Raw genomic sequence first — 13,380 nt, 5'->3', positions numbered from 1 at the left:
CTGGCTGACAAACTGTAGTTCTTAATGGTACCACATCCACATAGAGAGAAGTAAGCAGTGGGATACCTCAAGGCTCCGTCTTAGGCCCAGTACTCTTCAATATCTTCATAAATGACAGATGAGAAAATAGAAGAGGAACTCATCAAATTTGCAGATGACACTAAACTGGCAGGAATAGCTAACACCCCTGAAAAAAAAGTCTGTGAGAAAACAACACAAAATTGCAGAATAATTTTGTGTTCTGGGGCATCTCCAACCAAGTTGACTCTCCTAACTTCCCTCCCTCCCTTCCTCTTTCCCTCCCCCTTTCCTTTAACTGCCAGAGGCTCCCGGCAGAGGCTTCCCATTTTGACCTCTCCCCAATCATTGTCTCAGCATGTTTTTCAACTCACTTCTCCCAGACTCATGCATGTGTATGTTTGGGGGGGTAGGGTGCCCCTTGCAGTCCGGCGCTGTGACATTGGAGAGGAAAAGATTTGGAGAGATAAGCTGGGATGAGAGCTTCTTGCAGCCTTCCATGGAGCTGGGGGCTGACAAAAAAAAAGCATTGCAAAAAAAAACCAGCTTTCGTTAGCTTGCAGCTTATTATCAGCAGAAGTTGAGGATGTGGGACTGCAAGGAGTGAGACAGCTCCCCCTGCCCCCTCCTGCATGTACACACACACACACAAACACACACTCAAACAACCAAACTGATGGTAGGCTGCAAAGTTCAAAATAATGAAAACTGTTTTTCGTTCCCCGCCGCCTCCTGTCTCACTACCTGGGCGTGCACACAGCGCACAAAGGCTGGCCTCCTGGGTGAAGGACTGTCTGTTCAATTGTTATTAACTGCACCTACGCTCATAATCGGGTTTTTCCTTTACTAGGGGTCAAATTATTCTCCAAAGCACCAGAGTGCAGGACAAGAAACAATGATTGGAAACTAAGCAAAGAGAGAAGCAACCTGGAATTAAAGAGAAACTTCCTAACAGTGAGGATAATTAACCAGTGGAACAGCCTGCCTTCAGAAATTGTGGGTGCTCAATTGACCAATTGGTGTCGCAGTGGGACGGATATGGGCTAACGGAAGCTCCATGGGGGCTTCATGAAACCCAGCCGATACCTGCTTGCCAGGAGACCCTACAGGTTCAAAGCCACCCTGGAGTAGTGGTGAAGAAAGGCCGGATTGCTGAGGAAACAGCAATTTCTCGTTTGATCCAAAGAAAACTGTCCCGATCAGCAGCAGAGATGACAGCCATTTTTGGCAAGACCAAAGCTGTGACAACTGGAACAAGAAGAATATGTGCTGGAACGAGTTGTGGGCAGTGGACTGAAACTGGGTGAAAACTTTCAACTTCTATATTAGAGACTTAAACCCAAATAAAAGAACTCTCAAAAAAAAGATTCTCCAAAACATTAAGAAAGCAGCGATTTATTACATGGAGAAAGCTCACAGACCTAAAAGTGAAACAAACTATCAAGCGAAGCCTTAAAATAAAGGACTGGACTGGAACTGCTAGCAGTGTGAAAAAGGATTTAATTTGTTGGTAATATTGCTTGATTATTGAAAGAATTCATGCAACGAAAGAGGAATTTTGCTTTTTATCTTATCTATCCCCTGCCCCCACCCCCCCCACACACAGTTTACATGTTTAAAGCTGGATTTTAGAACGAGGCTACCATCTACTGGTCAAAGAAGATATTATATTAGTACTTTGTGGGAATAATCTTGAACTAATAATTACTTGATATACTGCAAAAATAACAAAGAGTGGTAGTGAAAGACAAACACCTGGAAGGCCTTTTTATTTTGGTCCCATATCAATTGGACTTTTGGCTGCCTGGAAGTATTAGGGGGCCATTTGAAGATTTTTAAGGCAAGGTGGATTACAATGAACAAGAAACATTTTTGAAACTATTTATCTGACTTGGCAGATTTAAGGCATTTGGGGAAATATGGTGGCCCAATTTGGAATACTAAGAAGAAAGAAGAAAACACGAATAAGACTTAAAATTTGGAAAATTCAGAGGGTATGAATTGGAAAATTTTAAAGATTATAAATTTAGGGCAGTTTAAGGAACAGTTCCAGGACTATGTAAATTTTATTAATACTGGTGTGTTTGGTGATTTTGGACAATTGGAATATTGAAACTCTGGTGTAATATTGAACAAGTATTAGTGTAATATATCAGCACAAAATGGCTCAGCAGGAGAAAACAAATGCAGTCTATAAAGTTGATGCTTCAATGTATTAAGGAATGTGGGAAGTTATCATCCAGCCCTCTCCCAGAACCCAACTAAACCTGGATTCCAAACACAGCCCAGAGAGTTGCCCCTGCATGGCCCTATGGGAGTCTGACAACCAATCAGAATACATTTCTTACACAGGAACAGGAAACAGAAAGGTGGGACTAAACAGGTTATAAAAAGCCTAGCAAGCCCCACCCTCAACCCTTCTCTTCTTCTCCACCAACATTGAAGCATGTGATCACCTTTTCTGTTCAGGGCTCAAGCCATGGGGCCCTGTCCAACAATAAACCATCTTTCCAAGCAGCCTCCATGTCTCCAGTGTCTTTTTCCCCACTTGGAGCCGAACCCAGAAAGACATTTCTTTCATCAGGAAGATATAACAAGATAAGGAGATGATGGAATTGATGCAAGATACAGTGAGATTAGGAAAAACCCAGGAAATGACAATAAAAAATGAACAAAATATTCAGAAAATAGAGGAGAAACCAGAAAGTGTTGAGGAAAAAGCAGAGAAAATAATTTTAAAAATGATACAGCTAGACAAAAAGATGGAAGAGACAGCAATAATTTTGAACACACAACAAATAGAATATTTTTTAAGAATTCAAAATAGAAAGGACAATAAAGAGAAAGATTCTTTAAAAATGATGGGGAAATGGGGATGGGTATTCTAGAGATCCAACAGCAAGAATCAGATGCTGTGGTAATGAAAATATTTAGATTAAATAAAAATGGCAAAAAGGCATTGCAAGATACCAGAGAAGAAGCAGGACAGATTCACCAAAATGTTAATACGAGTTGAAATCCTAAAAAGGGCAAGAGATAATGGATAAACATAGAATACTTTTCAACGGATGGTTATTCTAATAACTGTTAGAAAAAATAAATAGAAAATGGAAATTGGGAAAATAATATTAGGTATAAAGGTAAAGTTCCCCTCATACATGTGCTAGTTGTTTCCAACTCTAGGGGGCGGTGCTCATTTCTGTTTCAAAGCTGAAGAGCCAGCACTGTCTGAAGATGTATTTATGGTCATGTGGCTGGCGTGACTAAATGCCAAAGGTGCACGGAAAGCTATTACTTTCCCACCAAAGGTGGTTCCTATTTTTCTACTTGCATTTTTACACAATTTCGAACCACTAGTTTGGCAGAAGTTGGGACAAGTAATGGGAGATCACGTTACGCAGCACTAGAGATTCGAACTGCCGAACTGCCAACCTTTCTGATCGACAAGCTCAGCATCTTAGCTACTGAGCCACCGCTTCCCTAATATTAGGCATACTGAAATATAATAGAACATATTATGATTACTATGTATACACAAATATTAGAAGTTGAAAAAGTATGATTATGTATATTTAAATGGTAATATTATTATCAGAATTGTATGCAAATATATTGACCCAGATAATAAACTGTTCACTAAGCACTTATGGATGTTAAAGAGCAACATTAGAAATAAATAAAAAAGGAAAGAAATTGTGGGTGCTCCATCATTGGATGTTTTTAAGAAGAGACTAGACAGTCACTTATATGAAATAGTATAGATTCTCCTGCTTAAGCAGAAAGCTGGACTAGAAGACCTCCAAGGTTCCTTCCAACTCTATTCTATTCTAACTATATTCTATTCTAAGATCGAGCAAGTCCAGAGATGGGCAACAAAAATGGTGCAAGGTCAGAAGAACAAAACATATTTTGTTGCACTATATATGAAAAATAAATACATCTCTACAGAAATAGAGCACAGCAACGATGAAAACTGCCTTGAATACATTTGGGTCAATATAAAAGGGGGGAAATGACATTGCAATAGATGTGTTCTATAGGCCACCCAACTAAACAGAGGAAATAGATGAACTTTTTGCTAGTCAGTTAACTAAGGTATGTAGGAAGCACATCACAATAGTAATGGGGGGTTTAAACTATCTTGACATCATCTGGCAGACAAACTCTGAACCAAGTGGAAGTTCAAACAGGTTTCTGACAAACCTAGCAGATAATTTGGTCTCCCAAAAATTAGAGGGGAACTAGGGATTAGCCATACTAAACTTAATTCTCGCTAACAGAAATGAAATGATAAAAGGTGTTGAAGCTGAGAGAGATCATGCAATAGGAATTCAACATTATACAAGCACAAGCAATAGACTATTGCATAATCAAACTAGAATCTTGGACTTTAAGAGAGTTAATTTTAGAGTGCTTTTTGGAGTGCTCAGCGAGATAGGCGGAAAAAATGTGGGCTCTGAAGAGCCTCACATAAATTCTGTCTGAAAAACCAATGCTAAGATCCATTTTGGATCAGAACTTTTCTGTAGGAAAAGTGAAGAAGGAGCTGCATCTTATTAGACCTAGAGGAGTGTAACAGGTTCCTCGTAGGTCAGAAATTAGTTCTTTGAATCACCGTCGGGAGAGGCAGCATAGCAACATGGCTACCATCAAGCTGAGGACTGCTGGCCAAAGCATCTAAGCAGGAGCGGTGTACAAAAGGAATATGAAATCTGATAAGAAGAGTTAATTAACCAACTGACATAAATCAGAATTTGGAAAAGGCAAAGAACCTTGTAAGTATAAATAATATTGAGGGATAGATTGGGATTTTGGCAGAAAGAAAAGAAAAAAGGGGGGGAAATGGTGGTTAAAAATAATCAAGCTCAAAAAGAACTGCTTGTTTTAAACAACTTGGTGACAGAAATGAGAAATACAGAGAATTGACTAACCCATTGAAACACAAACTTTGAATTTGGACTTGAAAAGATTGTGTCCTTAAAAGAGATTAATTGACAATGGAGAACTCTATAAAGGAATAGAAGACGAAAGTTAAAAACATACCAAGGAGACTTGCTTTGTTTGAGTTTTGTCATAATTAAAACATATTTTAAGCAATTCTAATCAATGAGAGATGGAATGTAACAAGGAAAAAAATCAAGAAAAGCACTAGCCTGGATTTAAAACTGGATTTAAAAATATCAAGCTGTATTGCTGGAAACTATCGGCGAAGCATTTGATGGAGGAAAGAACAAAGAACAAAGAAAGTGAAGTGATTAAGATGCCCCCCTCCTTCTCTTCCTCTCCATTTTAGCTGAACTGAACTATATAGCTGGATCAGAGCCTCTCTGTTTTAACTGAACTAGAATATAAGTTAGGCATTCTTAATCTTATGTATTTGGTAGATAAGAAAACTTTGTCCCCCACACAAAAGGATGGTTGGAGCGAGCAGTGTTTTGCATCATTGCTTTGCTGTAGAACAGTGGTTCCCAAACTTGGCAACTTTAAGACTTGTGGACTTCAACTCCCAGAATTCTCCAGCCAGCTCTGCTCTGAATTCTGGGAGTTGAAGTCCACAAGTCTTAAAGTTGCCAAGTTTGGGAACCACTGCTGTAGAACTTCCAGCCTCAAACTTGCGGGAACATGCAGCTTGGATCCCTTCCAGGCTAAGCCATCTTTCATCGTCAGGATATCCTTGTTATTGTTGAGCCATGGGTCTGCTGGCAACGCCGATTTCATCGCTGCCATCAGCTTTTCCTGGCTTTGGGTGGTGACTCATACTTTTGGTGGGAAGAAGAAAGGATGGGGTGAATCACTTCTTCCTTCTTACTGTCGTACTGTGGTTTCCTTGACAAGGCATATGCCAACAAGTTCTTTCCTGCAGGGATGTGCTTCAGTTCGAATTTGAACCTTCAGAAGTATTGTGCCCAGTGAAGTTGCTTTGGGGACACTCTTTGAGGGCTTTTGAGAGCTTTGAGGTTTTAATGGGTCGGTCCAGACCTCAAATGGCACATTCTCCTCCAGGAAATGTCTCCAAGTGAGTAGGGCCCACCTGACTGCATACGCTTCTTTCTCTCAAATGGCCCACCTCCTTTCAGTAATGGTGAGTTTTTTGAAAACATAAGCTCCTGTGGCTTGGTGCCTTCCAAATGCCAGTGAATGGCACTCTGCACAGCTGGAGAGGGGGGTTGTGCGAGTGTCTGTTCCGCTCTCGCTCACCCGGCTCCCAGGCTCACGATGTATGGCCCAGCTCTCATTATGGAGCCACCGTCGCCATCCCAGCCTGGCTTTTTCCACGGCTTCCAACCCGAGTCTTTCGGCAGTGGCCACTCTGGGCACACTCTCTATGGTTGTGGGCCAGCTGCCTGCAGAGCATACAACCATAGAGTGTGCACCCAGAGTGGCTACTGCCAAAAGACTCAGGTTGGAAGCCACGGAAAAAGCCAGGCTGGTTGGCGGAGGTGCCCTGGCTCTGTAATGAGAGCTGGGCCATGCACCGTGAAGCTGGGATGTGGGTGAGCAAGAGTGGAACAGTTGCGCGTGCAACCCCCTCTCCAGCCGTGCAGAGCGCCATTCACTGGCATTTGAAAGGCGCCAAGCCGCGGAAGCCGGGTGGCGGCGAATAGGCGCTCAGCTCACACGGCTTGGGGATACCCTTAGGTCAGTGAATGGCACTGTGCCCGGCTGCAAAGGGGGTTTGCTGGGTGGCTGCTCGCGAGCGTGGTTGCTTCATGGCTGTTGTGTTGCACTGCTGCAACAGCGCAACACAGCCATTTGCCCATGTTTTCCATGGCATGGAGCAGCGGCAAGACTCTGCGCGTCCACCAACAACTCCGGAGGCCATCCGTGGGGGGGCGGGGTTGTCTTCCCGGATGGCCTCCGGAGTAATCACCAGCCACGTAGAGCCTTGCCACTGCTCCACGCCATGGACAACAGCCCGTACAATTGCAGTCTCACACACTTTGTAATGGCAGGAACTTGTTCTCACTCACCTGGGCTTCTGCAGAAGCTTCCCTCCAAAGCCCTTTGAGAGAGGAAGGGCCAGTTGGGAGAGGGGCTTTGGTCCTGCTCTGGGCTGTAATTGTGTGGGGCGTGCACACGCCTTATGTTTTCCACAGAGTGGGGCCACGGCCAGAAGATGAGAAATGCAGACAGACAGAAAGAAGCACAGAGAGAGGGGGGGGGGAGAGGCAGACAGGGGAGAGAGACACACAGAGAGAGTCACACAAAGTGAGTGATTGAGTGAGAGACAGACACAAAAACACACAGACAGAATGAGAGAGAGAGAGGAAGGGAGGGGAGAGAGACAGAGACAGACAGACAGATAGACAGACAGAGAGAGAGAGTGAGAGACAGACAGACACACACAGAGTGACAGAGATGGGGGTGGGAAGAGAGAGAGACAGATACAGAGAAAGAGAGACAGACAGACACAGAGAGAATGACAGAGAGAGACAGAGAGGCAGGGAGGGAGGGTGAGACAAAGAGCCACACACAGAGAGACAGAGAAAAATAAAAAAGAAAAAGAAAGTGGAAGAGAGAGATGAAAGAAAGAAAGAAAGAAGAAAGAAAGTAAGAAAGAAAGAAAGAAAGAAAGAAAGAAAAAGAAAGAGAACTTATGACCACAATTGAGCCCAAATTTTGGTTGCTAAGCAAGAGAGTTGTTAAGTGAGTTTCACCACATTTTCCAAGTTGGCCACGCCCACCCAGTCACATGACCACAGAGCCACTCCCACAAAACAGGCCACACCTCCTTTTGGCTCTCAAAAGAAATTTCAATCGTTGTACTGTTGATATTTGGCTCTGTTGATTAATGAGTTTGCCAACCACTGTTCTAGGGTTTCAGAAAAGATCAAGATGTCATTGAGATAGATGAGCACTCCGCCGTACAGGTGCTCATGTAGCACCCCGTTTATGTATTGCATGACTGCAGAGGCCCCTTGTAGCCCAAACAGCATAACTTTTAATTGAAAACTGCCAAGTGGGCAGTTAAAAGCGTTTTACATTCATCTCCCTCTCTGATTCGTATGCGGTAATACGCCTCTCTCAAGTCGTTTGGTGAACACCTTGCCTTTAGTCAAGTGGTTCATGTTGTGTATTGAAGAAAGTCCTCGCTGTTACGAATGACAGCTCGGAAGCAGCCAGGCGCGTCTTAGCCAATCAGACGCGCCTGTCAGTTGCCGAGCTGTCATCAGCGCGAGCTGTAACACGAGCCAGGTGATTGCAGTATAAAAGGCAAGCCGTTTAAACAGTTAACTGTCTTGTTAGAGCAACAACCTTGTTGATTGCTATATTGTTTCAGCTGTTCCTGCAGCCGCCTAGCCGGCTTCATTTAATACATTGTTGCGAGTTTTGTTACACTACTTCAGCTACTGAATAAAAGGTTACAGAGTTTTAAAGGACCTGCCTGGTTTTTTCAGTTATAATACTGGCGACGAAGACTGGGGACCTGTAACCTGAAGAAAATCAACTGCAATTTTCTTCTCTCAGTTGTTTAGAGTTCTCCTCACCGTCATGGCTGGTATGCCTACTTTTGCACCTTTTGGAGTCGGAGGTGAGACTTGGGAAGCATTCCTGGAAAGGTTTGAAGAAGTGTTGTGTATTGAAGAAAGTCCTCGACCGTTTCAGGGGCGCGGGACTTAAATTGAAACGCAGCAAGTGTTTCTTTGCTGTTCCCCAAGTGGAATTTCTGGGCTTCACAATTGACGCCCAGGGAATTCACCCTACCCCTTCAAAATTGGCAGCTATCAGGGACGCACCTGCTCCAACTTCCAAGGCGCAGTTACAATCGTTCCTGGGGCTTTTAAATTTTTATGCACCTTTCATTCCACACAAGGCATCACTGGCCGAGCCCCTGCATCGGTTGCTGGACCGATCAGCGCCTTGGCAATGGGGCAGTCGCGAAGCACAAGCGTTCGCAGCTGTCAAATCCCTGCTGACGTCAGATGCAGTCTTAGTCCAATACAGTGACAAGATGCCTCTGACTCTAGCATGTGATGCCTCACCCGTGGGTTTGGGAGCCGTTCTGAGCCATGTCCTGCCCAATGGTTCAGAAGCTCCCATAGCTTTTTACTCCCGGACACTGTCATCAGCAGAAAGGAATTACAGCCAAATTGACAAGGAGGCTCTAGCTGCAGTGTCAGGAATTAAAAAATTCCACGATTACTTATACGGGCGGCATTTCACCTTGTTTACAGACCATAAGCCACTCCTTGGGCTTTTGGCAGGTGATAAGCCGACCCCTCCTATTCTATCCCCAAGAATGACACGATGGACGGAATTCTTAGCGGCGTACTCCTACGCCTTACGATACCGTCCAGGCAAGCAGATAGGGCATGCAGATGCCCTGAGTCGCTGCCCACTTCCATTGAAGGAAGTTAAACCAGTTCCTTGCCTTTCAGTTTTGGCAATTGCAGAGCTAGAATTGCCTTTGTCTGCTACAGACATAGCAGCCCACTCTCGGTCTGACCCTACTTTGGCAAAACTTCTTAATTGGGTCCTGAGAGGTTGGCCTTCTGGTACATTACCACCTCAATTCAAACATTTTAAAAACAGACAAGCAGAGCTTTCAATTCATTCCGGCTGCCTGTTGTGGGGCGACCGTGTGGTCATCCCAACGGTCCTGCAACAACAGATTTTGCAACGCCTTCATGAAAGTCATCCTGGGGTCAGTAGAATGAAAGCTCTTGCTCGCAGTTTTGTTTGGTGGCCAGGGTTAGATGCCGACATTGAAGCCTGGGTTGCCAAATGTGAGACATGCCAACAGTCCCGGCCTTCTCCTCCTTCCTCTCCCTCCCGGGAATGGGAGATGCCTCGAGGGCCTTGGTCTAGGTTACATATTGATTTCGCTGGTCCATTCCATGGGCAGGTTTTCCTTATAGTTGTGGATGCGTACTCTCGATGGGTGGAAGTATTGCTAATGCACTCCACCACATCTGACAGCACGGTGCGAGCTTTGCGACGGTTGTTCGCAACCCATGGGTTGCCAGACACAGTGGTGTCTGACAACGGCCCGCAATTTACAGCCACAACTTTTCAAACTTTCCTGGCCGAACTAGGGATACGACATGCGCTGGTTGCCCCTTACCACCCGGCAAGCAATGGCCGAGCAGAAAGGGCGGTTAGATCGGCCAAGGAGGCTTTGGGCCGGCTAAACCGTGGTGACTGGCAGGCTAGGGTGGATGCTTACTTACTGGCACAGCATTCCACACCTTGCCCTCTGACACAGAAGAGCCCCGCGGAGATGTTGATGGGCAGGCGCCTGCGGACCACCCTGGATAGATTGCATCCCGTCTATTCAGGAATTCAGTCTGGCAACCTGGGGCCTCCAACCCCATCCCGTTCTTTCCAACTGGGGGATCTAGTTTGGGCTAGAAATTATGGAGGGGACTTGAGATGGGTTCCAGCAGTTATATCACAAATAACAGGACCCGTTTCCTATAGGGTTGACTTATCCGATGGATCCTCATGGCGAAGACACCTGGATCAATTGAGGAAACGGAAGACAGCAGCCGTAGCTTCTCAAGCGGATGTTCAAGGGTTTCAACTGCAAGTTCAACAAAATCTAGCCGGTGTAAATGCTCCTCCCATTCCAAGGGTTCCAGATCCTTATATACATAGCCCAAACCCCTCAGAGGCAGACTACCAGCCTCATGCCCCTCCAGCATCATCTGCCACCATGTCTCATCCACACACTTCACCTTTTAGTTATGCAATTCCTCCACAATTACCACAAGGACATCGTTGCCAGGATCCGCCTGCAATAGAATTAAGGCGGTCTGAGCGAATCCGTCGTTCCCCTGCTTATTTAAAAGACTACGCGTGCTTGCGCACAGCTGGGGGGGAAGAAGTGTTGTGTATTGAAGAAAGTCCTCGCTGTTACGAATGACAGCTCGGAAGCAGCCAGGCGCGTCTTAGCCAATCAGACGCGCCTGTCAGTTGCCGAGCTGTCATCAGCGCGAGCTGTAACACGAGCCAGGTGATTGCAGTATAAAAGGCAAGCCGTTTAAACAGTTAACTGTCTTGTTAGAGCAACAACCTTGTTGATTGCTATATTGTTTCAGCTGTTCCTGCAGCCGCCTAGCCGGCTTCATTTAATACATTGTTGCGAGTTTTGTTACACTACTTCAGCTACTGAATAAAAGGTTACAGAGTTTTAAAGGACCTGCCTGGTTTTTTCAGTTATAATAGTTCAACATATCTTTCATGAGGGGGTAGGTGTTTTTCATGCATACAGCATTCAAACCCCGCAGAGCAAACAGAGATGAACACCACCATCTTTTTTTTCTCTGAAGAGCACTGGGACTGCTATTTTCGACTTAGTTGGTTCAATAAAGCCCTTCAAATTGATGTCAATGTACGTCCTCAATTCTACCATCTCTTTGGGAGTCATGGAGTACGTTTTGGTAGTCCCATGTACGAATTCTATTGTGTAATCAGTGGGCCGATGAGTTGGAAGATAGTTGCAATTTTCCTCACTGAACACCTCTGCCAAGTCCCAGTACGCTTTTGGTATTTGCTGGATCCCGGGTTTTTTTTGCCTCCGCTGCAGGGGCTGCAGGCTCTGAGTGGTCTGCTTTATTGGGTTTGATTATCCCAGGGTGGTCCTCTGGCTGCACGGTGATAACGGCCCAACACCAATGGTCAATTTCCAAACGCCATTCTCTCACTTTATTGTAAGTGTCCACTAGTCCAGACATGCAAGTTCCAAGTTAATTAATTCCTGATAATTAATTCCAGAGCCATGATGAATCTGAGGAACTCATAGTGGCAGCCTATCTGTAACTTTACCAATTCGGTCATTCGTGTGGCTGGGGTTCCCCCAATTAGCGTTTCATCTACCTGCTCAAATCAAATGGGATGGGCTAGAGGTCTTGTCGTATGCCTAATTGCTTTACTATTGACATGCTGATTAAGCATCGGGTGCAGCCGGTGTCCACAACTGCCTCAACTTCCCCCTCCACCATGTTTCGGGTACTTGGAGCTTGGCTTTGATGGAGAAAGACGGACGGGTGCACTCACCATCAGGTCGTCTACGCTATTCTCCTCCTCCGAGGTGGAAGGGATTTCCCCATCAATTGGACTTTTCATCCCCTTAGGTCAGGGATCAGCTTTCTTAGGTTGTTGGCCCAGATGGCTCTTTTCCAGTGGCTTCTGGGCCCTTCTCTTTATCGCGTTGGCAGTGCACACTCGTGAGAGATTGGGGATAGAGCCAGGCACTTTGATGCTCTGTGGTCTGGTTGACCCCAACGGTAGCATTTTATTGCCCCACCCTGGAGGGAAGGAACCTGGTTACATCTTTTAACTCAGGAGCCACCTCGTCATGGAGCTCCGCTATCCACATTGCAGCTTCCCCCTCACTCATCCCTTCTGCTATTGTCAAGATTAATTCTCTATTGAAACGTGGGGCAAGATTCTGATGGGACATTGCAGGTGGGACTGGAATCGGGGTGGGGGGGAGGTCAATCCCTGGGGTTGTCCCTGCCCAGTTATCCAAAATGGTGTCATCTGCTGAGGGAGGGCAGGCATCCATTGGTATCTCTCCCATCCATGACCTGGGAAGAAAGCCCACTGCTTTTCTGCCACATGGCCCAGGATTTTCTGGAGCTCTGCAGATCTTCGAGAGGTAAGTGAGCAATGACAGGGAATTGGTGCAAAGGAAGCAAAAGCAGCTGTAGCATGAATCTTAGCGAATGGGAGGATGCCTTGAGTGTCCGGAGGTAGGTGGTCTTGTTCCTGCACCAGGAACATAGTCTTTCCCATCCCTAGATACTGTACCCCATGTATACTTAACGACCCAATGGGGGAATCTGGGAGGGGGCTCATTCATTTAACGTGATTCACTTAACATTGTGACCATAATGGGCAAGCTCCATTACAGTTAGAACTTAAGGACTACCTGTATTATTTCAGAGAAATAGTGGAAGCTTGAAATCAATTTCCAGCAGAGGGAGTAAATCAGACATAAGCAACTTAATTTAAACATGCTTGGGATAATCACCTATCACCTGACAAGAATTTAAAAATAAATTAATAAAATATCAATAAAATAAATACAAATTAAAAGTTTATAAAATAAAAATTAAAAAGAAAACAAAAAATCAAATAAAAAACACTCGGTGGACTACTGGGTCTTTTTTTTCCATCAGTTTTCTCTGTTTCCAGGATCTAGATAAGCTGCACATTTCATCTACTGAAAAATAAGTTACAGCTGTTTGAATTTTACCTCTGCTAGGTAGAGTACAGGAGAAGGGAGTTTCTATAGACCTGAGGATGTGATCAGAATGAACTACACATATAAAAATTGGTGATGTGTGTGTTCTTTATATTCCTCTACTGTTCATCCCCCTAATAACTACAATTCCCAAAATACAACACAGTGCA

The sequence above is a fragment of the Thamnophis elegans genome, chromosome 9 (genome assembly GCF_009769535.1).
Source record: "Thamnophis elegans isolate rThaEle1 chromosome 9, rThaEle1.pri, whole genome shotgun sequence".
NCBI classification, from domain to species: domain Eukaryota; kingdom Metazoa; phylum Chordata; class Lepidosauria; order Squamata; family Colubridae; genus Thamnophis; species Thamnophis elegans.
The sequence above is the reverse complement of the archived record's forward strand: the minus strand, read 5'-3'. Positions refer to the sequence as shown.